This window comes from Cucurbita maxima, unplaced genomic scaffold (assembly GCF_002738345.1).
Source record: "Cucurbita maxima cultivar Rimu unplaced genomic scaffold, Cmax_1.0 Cma_Scf00410, whole genome shotgun sequence".
Taxonomy (NCBI): Eukaryota; Viridiplantae; Streptophyta; class Magnoliopsida; order Cucurbitales; family Cucurbitaceae; genus Cucurbita; species Cucurbita maxima.
In genome coordinates this window covers 30,431-41,462 of record NW_019272426.1, presented here as the reverse complement: position 1 = coordinate 41,462, position 11,032 = coordinate 30,431, and the positions used below count along the sequence as shown (strand labels likewise).

The window sequence follows — 11,032 nt, the reverse complement described above, 5'->3', positions numbered from 1 at the left end:
CCTTTTTATTTGAAATTATCTTTTGATTTGTATGGGTGAGAGTGGCTCGAGTTTGCCGACTCAATAGGCCTCCCATCTCACGGGGTAAGACTGATTGAATAGCTGGGGACGTGGGGTGCAAGATGGAATTCCCTCTTACCCACTTTTAGTGATAGAAGAGAGGTAGTTCCCTTAAGTATTGACTCCAGGTTTTGAACAAGGGGCCCCACCCTCTCATTGGCCTGAGAGGGATTCGGTTTACTGGTTGGACCACAAATCAATTGTTCATTAGAGAATCAATGGGACATAAGAAACAAGAAGTAACTTGAGGGGTAAAACAGTAGATTGACCCAACTCTAGTTACGAACAACCTATGAAGGATCGACTTACTAATCATGGTTATATCAAATGGACAAAAATATATCTATAGTGAGGGGAGTACAACTACTACGCTATAGTGGAGTGTCCAAGTAGTTAACGAATGTTGGCTAATAAGGTTAATGAGTTTGACCGGTTAATCTTGGATCGTTGGAGCCCATGATCTATAGGTCCATTAGGTCCCTCTGCTAGCTCATATTGGACTAAACCATAGAACAGTGTGACGAGTGAGTTCGAAGTGTTCGAATTCAAATTAAGGAATATGCGCTACATATATACGATATATTTAACCACATTTTTGTTTTATTTATGAATTAAACAAAAAGAGAGAATCTGAGATATTTAAATATCTTAATCAAATATGCGTCGGAATTGATGGAGATTGACATTTGAATTAATATCTAGTTAAATAGCTTAATTATCATTTGATATTAGTTTAATTTGAAATTAATTATTCAAATTAATTGTTGAATCAAAATCAAGAAAGTCAAAATGTTTAATGGAAAAATCCATGTTTGAGTTAGTGAAATTTTGAGGTTTCAAAATTTGGTTTAACCAAACTTGCATGCTTGCAAAATAAACTCCACCAACTTTAGTGGAATTTTGAGTATCAAAATTTGGTTAACTCAAACTTGCATGCATGCCACATATTCCCAAACATTTGAGTGGAATTTTGAGTGTTAAAACTTGGTGATATCAAATTTGTATGAACATGCAAACATGACTCTTTAAATAGAGAAATCAAGGTACATGGAAGTTCTTCCTTGTAAAAACCTTGAGAAAAACCTCTTACGAACTCACTCTTCATATATACTAAATTCCTCCCAAGTTTAGTCACTCATCAGATTTCACAATTTCATTCTAAGGCTGGAGAATAGTGGAGAAGACACTAGTGGTGGTTCGTAAGGAAAAATAAATTTGAACAACAAAAGGTTAGTACTCAAAGACCTTGAGTTTAAATACTTATGAACATGGTAGTTATTTACTATAATTGATGTTCTAAGAGTGTCTAAGATCCAAATTGCTTTCGCATGTGTTATATTAACTCCATCCGGTTGAAGAGGGGAATGAAGCATTCCTTATAAGAATGTGGAAATCTCTTCTTAATAGACGCGTTTTAAAACTTTTAGACATACGACGATACGTAACTAGCAAAAAACAAACAATATCTGCTAGTAATTGGAGAGGGGAACCAAGCATTTCTTTTAAGGTTGTGGATACCTCATCCTAGTAGACATATTATAAAATCGTGAGGCTGATGGTGATACGTAATTAGCAAAAGTAGACAATATCTAATAGAGGTGGGCTTGGTTTGTAACAAATTGTATTAGAGCTAGTCATCAGGTGGTGTGCCAACGAGGTTGCTGGGAACACAATGTGGTGGATTGAAAAATCCCACATCGGTTGGGTAAGGGATGAAATATATCTTATAAGCATGTGGAAATCTATTACTATTAGACGTGTTTTAAAACCGTGAGGTTGACGATGATATATAATGAATCAAAGTAGACAATATCTAGGCTAATACTCATAGTTTGTTGGAATAGTTCAGTTGGTTAGAGCGTATAACGTTAACGATAATGTTGGGGAGGTTCAAGCTCTCTTTTTAGCAATGGTAATGAATCATTCCATTTTAGTATGTGGAAAAATTTAACCCTTCAACCAAAGTGGACAATGTCATATAATTATGGAGGTTCGTGATTCCGAACATTGTTATATAGTCTTAATCTAGCCACCCTAATAATAATGTTGAGTTCTTTTTAGGGGTACCTTCGATACAAAAACATAATGTAAAAAATATTTTCGCATAAAGCATTTACATCATACATATTCTAGTCACTCTAGGTCCTAAAAAACTAGGGTCGTTACATATAATCTACACTTGAACTTTCTATAACCTTGAGAAAAATTTGTAGCAAGTAGGTTACTTATTTAGTTGCACTATATATTACTTTTCCTTTCTGGGGGATCACTAATTGTTAGTTAAGGTCACAGAGGAGGGTCGTCTCGAGCAATCAGTTCCATGCGTTATGACTTGTTGTCCTTAGTTTTCAAATCTCGTTCCAATTTTTATCATTTTTTTCTTTGTCACGTCAGTTCTATGTGTTACGAGTTTTTGTTCTTATTTTTCGAATCTTGTTCCATTTTTATCAAATTTTTTCTTTGTCAGTACGTGTCATGAAAAATGATTTTAAGCCTTGAGTCCATGTTCATGGATTCTTGAGCCATCAACAAAATCACTGTAAAATATCGACATCCTATTCCTAGGCTAGACCATATGCTTGATGAATTGCATGGCTCATATCTATTTACAAAGATTGATTTGAAATCTGAATATCATTAAATTAGAAGGCATATACGAGATGAATGAAAAAGAGCATTCAAAACTAAGGCTGGATTGTATGAATGACTTGTTATGCCTTTTGGGTTAACTAATGCTCCTAGTACATTTATCTTAATGAATCGCGTTTTGATAGAGTATTTAGGAAAGCATGGAAAGAGAAAACTTTATGCTCATTGCTCTGAATAGAGTATTTACGAAAGCATGGAAAGAGAAAACTTTATGCTCATTGCTCTGAAGCTAAAGAAATCCTTAATTTGAAGGAAAAGGATTGTAGATAGAATTTTGAAACTTACCCCTAATTTGAGCCAAAAATAAATTTTCTTGAATTTGGCTTGTTCTTGAGGTTATTTCTCTTCGTTGTCATCTATTGAAACATTCCTTGGAGGTGCAATTGGGATCGTCCCTGCTTGACGTATTCTCGTGTATCGACGAATTGGATTGGGGGAATGATTTCTTGGCACTTTCAGCATTGTAAGAACAAGTTTGAAGAGAAATGGTGTAGAATTGCTCTTGAATTTTGAAGAAATCTCAGAGAAGGAGACCCAAAATCTAAATGCTTATTGCCTACTATTGGGAGCTCGATTGTTGTTCCAAACTATTGCCTAAACTTTCAACTTTACAGGGGAAGCTAAAACTGACATTGAGAGCTTCAGAATCACTGTGATATTGAGATTGAACTTTCTAGATAATCCGTAAAAAATATCTACACTGGTCAGAGGACACATATTTTATCCCTTTTTATTCATGGTTCTTATAACCAACTACTCTATTTTTCTATTAAACAATATCGTCACAGCATACATGACATTACTGCTATGCATGAAATAATTCATTTACAACATTTCATAAATGATGCTATGGACTTAAATGTTCATAATGAACTCATTAAAACAATATTGTTATGAACAACATAGTGGAAAACAGATAACATTAGTTTAAATAAAAATAAAACAATGCCCTGATTTAACCTAAGGATCACTAAAAATAACATGAATGCAACTACCCTAACTTTGGTTTCTTGGCCTTGAACGCAACGTTGACGTTCGTAAATAGGTATCTTACCTTTACTTTAAAATAAGAGTAGCATGTGGTTTGAGTACTTTAATAAATACTCAGTAAGTAATCCCACTATTAGGGTCGGAATATGAATCACGTGTAATATAGTGGGACCTATTCTTTCATAAATACATTGTGGCATGGGCTTGGGCTTTGCTTTTTAGTCCAAGAAGAGTTGAATATGTTGTACTTCCCTACACACAACTCATGAATGTGCACATTGATCACCAGGTGGGTTGGTATAAGAGTACTCTATGGGTTTGCCTCGTCGAGCTTGTGCACACTCACACTACCAAATACCATGAAGGGAAAAGACCAGCATAATATCATAAGGAACATAAATATTATAAGGTATGTGTTTGTACTAATCATAATGGGGAAGTATCTCGATGCACCTCCCATATAAAATGCATGAGATCCCTAACATTAAAACACGACATAACGTTCCTATGAGACATACATACTTGATTCTTGTCATATTGTTCATGATTAACAATACATGATTTTTCTAATGTTTCATAGGCATAGGGTGTACGAAACATAATATAGAAGTATCTCGATGCACGTGGTATACAAAATGCATGAGGTCCCATAACATCAAAGCATGACATATATTCATGGCGCTAGTCATACCTCCAATCTATTCCTAGCATAGTGTTCCTATGAGATATAAATACTTGATTCATTTCATATTTTTAGTAATTAACAATACATGATTTTCTAATGTCTCATAGTCCTAGAATAGTGTATATGATATCATAGCGTAACTTGTATGCAACATATCGTATATCATATCATATACATTACATAGTATATGTCATACAATCATAAAACACGACATGTGCAGCGGCCAGAGGTAGCGATGTCCATTCCCCGTCATCATCCCCACCATCTATTTCATTCTCAATTTCCATGAAATTCTCTATTTATTTGTGTGGGGATCACGGTAAGGGATTCATGGTAAGGAAGTGGCAGGGATCGGATTCCCCATAGATAATTTTAGTGGGTTTTAAATTCAAGAGTCAGTCTTGGAGTAAAAGGCCAAAAGTTTTGAAGATGAAAGGCCAAGAATCTTTATAGGAATAATGACTTTTTAAGGGTTACGAATAGTGACATTGTTATGTCTATATTTAGTTTTAGAAAACCTTATAAATACATGTGTTATCTTTGTCTCCTTTTATCGTTAGTGTGTGTGGGACTTATTTCACAAATTTATGAGTTTTCGTTAACAAAATTATATCAAGCCAATGGCGAATGTGGGTCAAATGCCGCTACCGCGACTAGTGAAGACAAACTACGAGAATTGGAGCATTCATATGAAAGCTTTTCTCGGTTCTCAAGATGCATGGGAGGTGGTCGAAGAAGGGTTAGAAGAACCAAAAGATGCCACGGGTTATAGAGCGACACAAAACAAGACGCTAAAAGAGGTGCGATCAAAGGATAAGACGACACTATACATGTTGTTCCGAGCCGTTGACGAGTCGGGCTTTGAGAAGCTTGCCAATGCAACTACTTCAAAAGAACGTCAGAAACTTTAGAAAAAGTGTTCAAAGGAATTGACCGAGTCAAGCAAGTCGTTTCCAAACTCTTCGTGGCAAGTTGGAGAGCATGAAGATGAAGGAGTCAGAGAGTGTATCTGACTACATCACGCATGTACAAACAGTGGTAAACCAACTCAATCGAAATGGAGAAATGTTAGCCAAGACGCGGGTTATGGAGAAGATTTTAAGGTCATTAACCAACAACTTTGAGAATGTTGTATGCGCGATAGAAGAGTCAAAGGACCTGACAACATTAACAGTCGACGAGCTAGCCGGTTTTCTCGAGACACACGAGCAACGTAAGAAGAAGAAGAAGGAAACACTTGATCAAGCACTTCAAACCAAGGCGTCAATCAAAGATTAAAAGGTACTCTACTCTCAAAATTTTGAAGGTAGAGGTTTTGACCGTGAAATTAGTAAAAATGGTCATGGTGCTCAAGGAAGTAGTCATGAAGGATAATATAAGAAGAAGGGACAGCCGAGCCAAGCAAATTGGCATGGAAGAGGACGCAATCGAGGAAGAGGCGGCCGATCAATTTACTCCAACATTCAGTGCTACAAATGTCACAAATATGCATTATGCAAACAATTGTAACTCCGACAAATGTTACAATTGTGGTAGAGGGGCATTTTGCAAAAGATTGTCGAGCCGATAAAAAGGTGAAAGAAACAATCAACCTAGCCTTGGTGACACAACAAACGAAGGACTTAGGTCTTCTCTTGATGGCTCAAAATGAAGATCTGAAAGCGTAAGAACATGACGTTGAAAAAGACGATGGCGGTAGTTGTGAGGCGGTGGAAACCGTTGGAAATGAGGGGATACACAGCGAATTCGGCAAAATCGCAATATTGGAGATGAGAAAATCGAAGAAGGAATCTGGATTGAACACGCGATCGGAAAACGAGCCAAAGAAACTTCCGGATCATCAAAAAGAGAATAGAGATTTAGAGCAACAACCAAAATCTGCCGTGGATAAATCTATGGAGAAGTCTTAGTTGCAGACGTTGAAATCGCTGAACGAGCGCATTTTGAAGGAGAAAGTAGAGATTGAAAAAGAAAAGAGAGCTTTTAGAAATGGAGATTGAAATCTTAGAGAAGGAAGGGCTGAGCTGAGTGAGAGTTCTTTCTATCTCAAACTAGAGAAGGAAGAGAATGGGAAAGTAATTTCTAAGCTTGTGAAAAGAATTGAAGAAGTATGGAGAAAGAGAGGAAAGCTACTGATAAGTCGTGGGTTCAAAACAAGAGGTGCGTGCTGGAAAGTGAAATTCTTTACATTGAAGCGTGGCACCATACAGATCGAGTTGAACATCCTTCTAGTCAAACTTGGTTAGACGTGGGCATGGGTCGGAAGAGCTATCGCGTGTCGCATATCAAGTGGAGCCGCGTCACTTTACAACGCGCCTGACGCGTTATTCCACCTAATCATCAATACGTGTCCCTCAGCCTGTCTGACACGCTTTCCCTCCAGCAAGTTGACACATGACACGTTTTCCCTCCCGCAAGTTGACACGTGGCCGCTTTCCCTCCCGCAAGTTGACATGTAACACGCTTTCCCTCCCACAAGTTGACATGTGGCCGCTTTCCCTCCTGCAAGTTGACACATGGCTTGCTGGCTATCTGACGCGCTTTCCATCCCACAAGTTCACACGTGGAAAATTTTCTCTCCTGACAATGCGCCTGATGCATTATTCCACCCAATCGTCAATACGTGTCTCTCAGGCTGTCAGACACGCTTTCCCTCCCGCAAGTTGACACGTGGCTTGCCAAAAAAATTTCTCTTATGAGAGTCGCAATACTGAATCTGATCTGCAAAATGAGTTCATTTACCTCCTTGTTCGTGAAAAGACTCTGAGAAATCCTCGAATTTCATCTTTCGTAAAAGAACATATCGAACGCCCAAAATAAGTTCATTTACCTCCTTCTTGTTCCTGAAAGGACTCTCAGAAATCCTCGAATTTCATCCTTCATTGAAGAACATATCGAACGACTCAGATCTAAAGAAAACTTGTGAACGGCCGTATCATCGGTTTAAAGTTCGTACTGTTGTAACACCGTATCATAAAAAGATATTATTAAGAATTAATAAAACTTGGCCTACGTAATTGTCGAACCTACGACCTCCACGTTTTTAACACGACAATCTTACAACTAAGCTAATAGGGCATAAGTTTTATGCATATTATAGATCATTAGCTCCTAATCCAGCCAATCGAGTTTCGTTTACATAACTTTATGCATAATAAACTTAAAAAAGTAATTACCTTCTAAAGTTCGTAGTGCTTTAACTCGTATCATGAAAAAGATATAGTTAAAAATGAATGAAATTGGCACATGGAAGTGTCAAACCTACAAGCTTCGCTTTATTAGTACGACGCTCTAACCAATTGAGCTAATAGGCCATAGATTTTCTCTCCTGACAATGCGCCTGACGCGTTAGTCCACCCAATCATCAATACGTGTCCCTCAGGCTGTCTGACATGCTTTCCCTCCCGCAAGTTGACACGTGGCTTGCCGGCGGTCTCACGCGCTTTCCTTCCCACAAGTTGACACGTGGCTTGCTGAAAAATTTTCTCTCATGAGAGTCATAATACTGAATCTGGCCTTCAAAGTGAGTTCATTTACCTCCTTGTTCTTGAAAAGACTCTGAGAAATCCCCGAATTTCTTTTTTCGTAAAAGAACATATCGAACGCCCAAAATAAGTTCATTTACCTCCTTCTTGTTCCTGAAAGGACTCTCAGAAATCCGCAAATTTCATCCTTCATTGAAGAACATATCGAACAACTCAGATCTAAAGAAAAATTGTGAACGGCCGTATCATTGGTTTAAAGTTCGTACTATTGTAACCCCGTATCTTGAAAAGATATTATTAAGAATTAATAAAACTTGGCCTATGTAATTTTCGAACCTACGACCTTCACGTTTTTAACACGACAATCTTACAATTGAGCTAATAGGGCATAGATTTTATACACATTATAGATTGTTAGCAACTAATCCAGCCAATCGAGTTTCGTTTACATAATTTTATGCATAATAAACTTAAAAATGTCATTATCTTCTAAAGTTGTAGTGTTTTAACTCTTATCATGAAAAGATATAATTAAAAATGAATGAAATTGGCCCATGCAGGTGTCAAACCTGCGAGCTTTGCGTTATTAGCACGACGCTCTATCAAACTGAGCTAATAGGCCATAGATTTTCTCTCCTGACAATGCGCCTGACGCGTTATTCCACCCAATCGTCAATACGTGTCCCTTAGGTTGTCTTACACGCTTTCCCTCCCGCAAGTTGACACGTGGCTTGCCGAAAATTTTTCTCTCGTGAGAGTCGCAATACTGAATCTGGCCTTCAAAGTGAGTTCATTTACCTTATTGTTCGTGAAAAGACCCTAAGAAATCCTCGAATTTCATCTTTCGTAAAAGAACATATCGAACGCCCAAAATAAGTTCATTTACCTCCTTCTTGTTCCTGAAAGGACTCTCAGAAATCCGCAAATTTCATCCTTCATTGAAGAACATATCGAACAACTCAGATCTAAAGAAAAATTGTGAACGGCCGTATCATTGGTTTAAAGTTCGTACTATTGTAACCCCGTATCTTGAAAAGATATTATTAAGAATTAATAAAACTTGGCCTATGTAATTTTCGAACCTACGACCTTCACGTTTTTAACACGACAATCTTACAATTGAGCTAATAGGGCATAGATTTTATACACATTATAGATTGTTAGCAACTAATCCAGCCAATCGAGTTTCGTTTACATAATTTTATGCATAATAAACTTAAAAATGTCATTATCTTCTAAAGTTGTAGTGTTTTAACTCTTATCATGAAAAGATATAATTAAAAATGAATGAAATTGGCCCATGCAGGTGTCAAACCTGCGAGCTTTGCGTTATTAGCACAACGCTCTATCAAACTGAGCTAATAGGCCATAGATTTTCTCTCCTGATAATGCGCCTGACGCGTTATTCCACCCAATCGTCAATACGTGTCCCTTAGGTTGTCGTACACGCTTTCCCTCCCGCAAGTTGACACGTGGCTTGCCGAAAATTTTTCTCTCGTGAGAGTCGCAATACTGAATCTGGCCTTCAAAGTGAGTTCATTTACCTTATTGTTCGTGAAAAGACCCTAAGAAATCCTCGAATTTCATCTTTCGTAAAAGAACATATCGAACGGCCAAAATAAGTTCATTTACCTCCTTCTTGTTCCTGAAAGGACTCTAAAAAATCCTCGAATTTCATCCTTCATAGAAGAACATATCGAACGACTCAGATCTAAAAATTGTGAACAGCCGTATCATTGGTTTAAAGTTCGTACTGTTATAACCCCGTATCATGAAAAGATATTATTAAGAATTAATAAAACTTGGCCTATGTTATTGTCGAACCTACGACCTTCACGTTTTTTACACTACAATCTTACAACTGAGCTAATTGGGCATAGATTTTATGCACATTATAGATCGTTAGCTCCTAATAAAGAAAATCGAGTTTCTTTTACATAACTTTATGCAGAATAAACTTAAAAAAGTCATTATCTTACAACTTAGCAATTTGGCATAGGTTAAGCAAAATATCTATGTTAGTGGTAACTCATGTGAATCGAGCTGTTGATAAACAGGTGTTATAGAAGCATTGCTCGAGAACTATGTGGTAACAGTGTGGATCATCCAAAGGCATCCAGTCGTGTCTGTTTATTTTGGGTTTCTACCTTTAGTTTTTAATTGTTTGTTGACTATTAGTCAAGGTAAAAAGTGCTGCTCGAGAACTATGAGGTCACAGAGGTGTTAAGCACTGTCATAAGCTCTATTCTCTAGGACCAAGACCTATTCTCAAGGTCTTAGCTAATATTTGAAAGTCTGTTAGTTTATATTTAGGTTTAGCAGAAGGCTATATAATGCCATTCTTTCTGCTGTTGAAATCATCAAGCTTTGTGTGCAATATTGTATGCCTTGAGTAAATTTGGTGTTGTGAGTACATTTGTTCCGCTTTCGGCGCACAACAAGTGGTATCAGAGCCAAGTTGTGGTATTTTGGGGTATTGTGAAAGCTTGGGCCTCATCGACCATTAGACGTGCTCACAATCGTGTTTATTCTCTTGAAAATCAATTTTCAAGAATTGTGGTTTTGAGTTTCATCCAGATTAATTATTGCAAATGACAGAACCATCACGACGTGGATCGAGAGTGTGGAGTTCCAATCTCGAAGTAGAGAAATTTGATGGAACCAATAATTTTGGTGTTTGGCGAGGCGAAGTTAGCGATTTGTTGGTCATGCAAGACCTCGATGTCTCTCTCCAAGAGGAAATGCCTGAAGACATGACAGAAGCAGAATGGACGAAATTAAATCGGCAAGCCTGTGGAATTATTCGATCCTGTCATGGCAAGGATCAGAAATATCCATTTATGAAGGTTACCATGGCGAAAGAATTATGGGACAAGCTTGAAGCGAAATATATGAAGAAGAGTGTGGAAAATAAACTCTATTTGAAGAAGAAACTCTTCCGTTTTGATTACAAGGAAGGCATCTCAATGGCTGAGCATTTGGATGATTTTAACAAAATCATCACTGATTTGCTCAATCTTGATGTTAAGATTGATGACAAGGACAAGGCGTTGTTGTTATTAAACTCTTTGCCGGAATCCTATGAGTTTTTAGTAACGACCCTACTACATGGAATCACTAATATTGATTTTGAAGATGTTTCAAATGCCTTAATAAACAATGA

The 11,032-nt window shown here is 37.3% G+C and overlaps 1 non-coding gene across 1 annotated transcript; it reads right to left on the bottom strand.

Moving 5' to 3' along the window:
• Positions 1 to 9,163: 9,163 nt before the first annotated feature.
• On the bottom strand, positions 9,164 to 9,237 carry TRNAI-AAU. The gene has a single exon. It is a non-coding gene; the product is annotated as a tRNA-Ile (tRNA).
• Between the last annotated feature and the right edge of the window lie 1,795 nt (positions 9,238 to 11,032).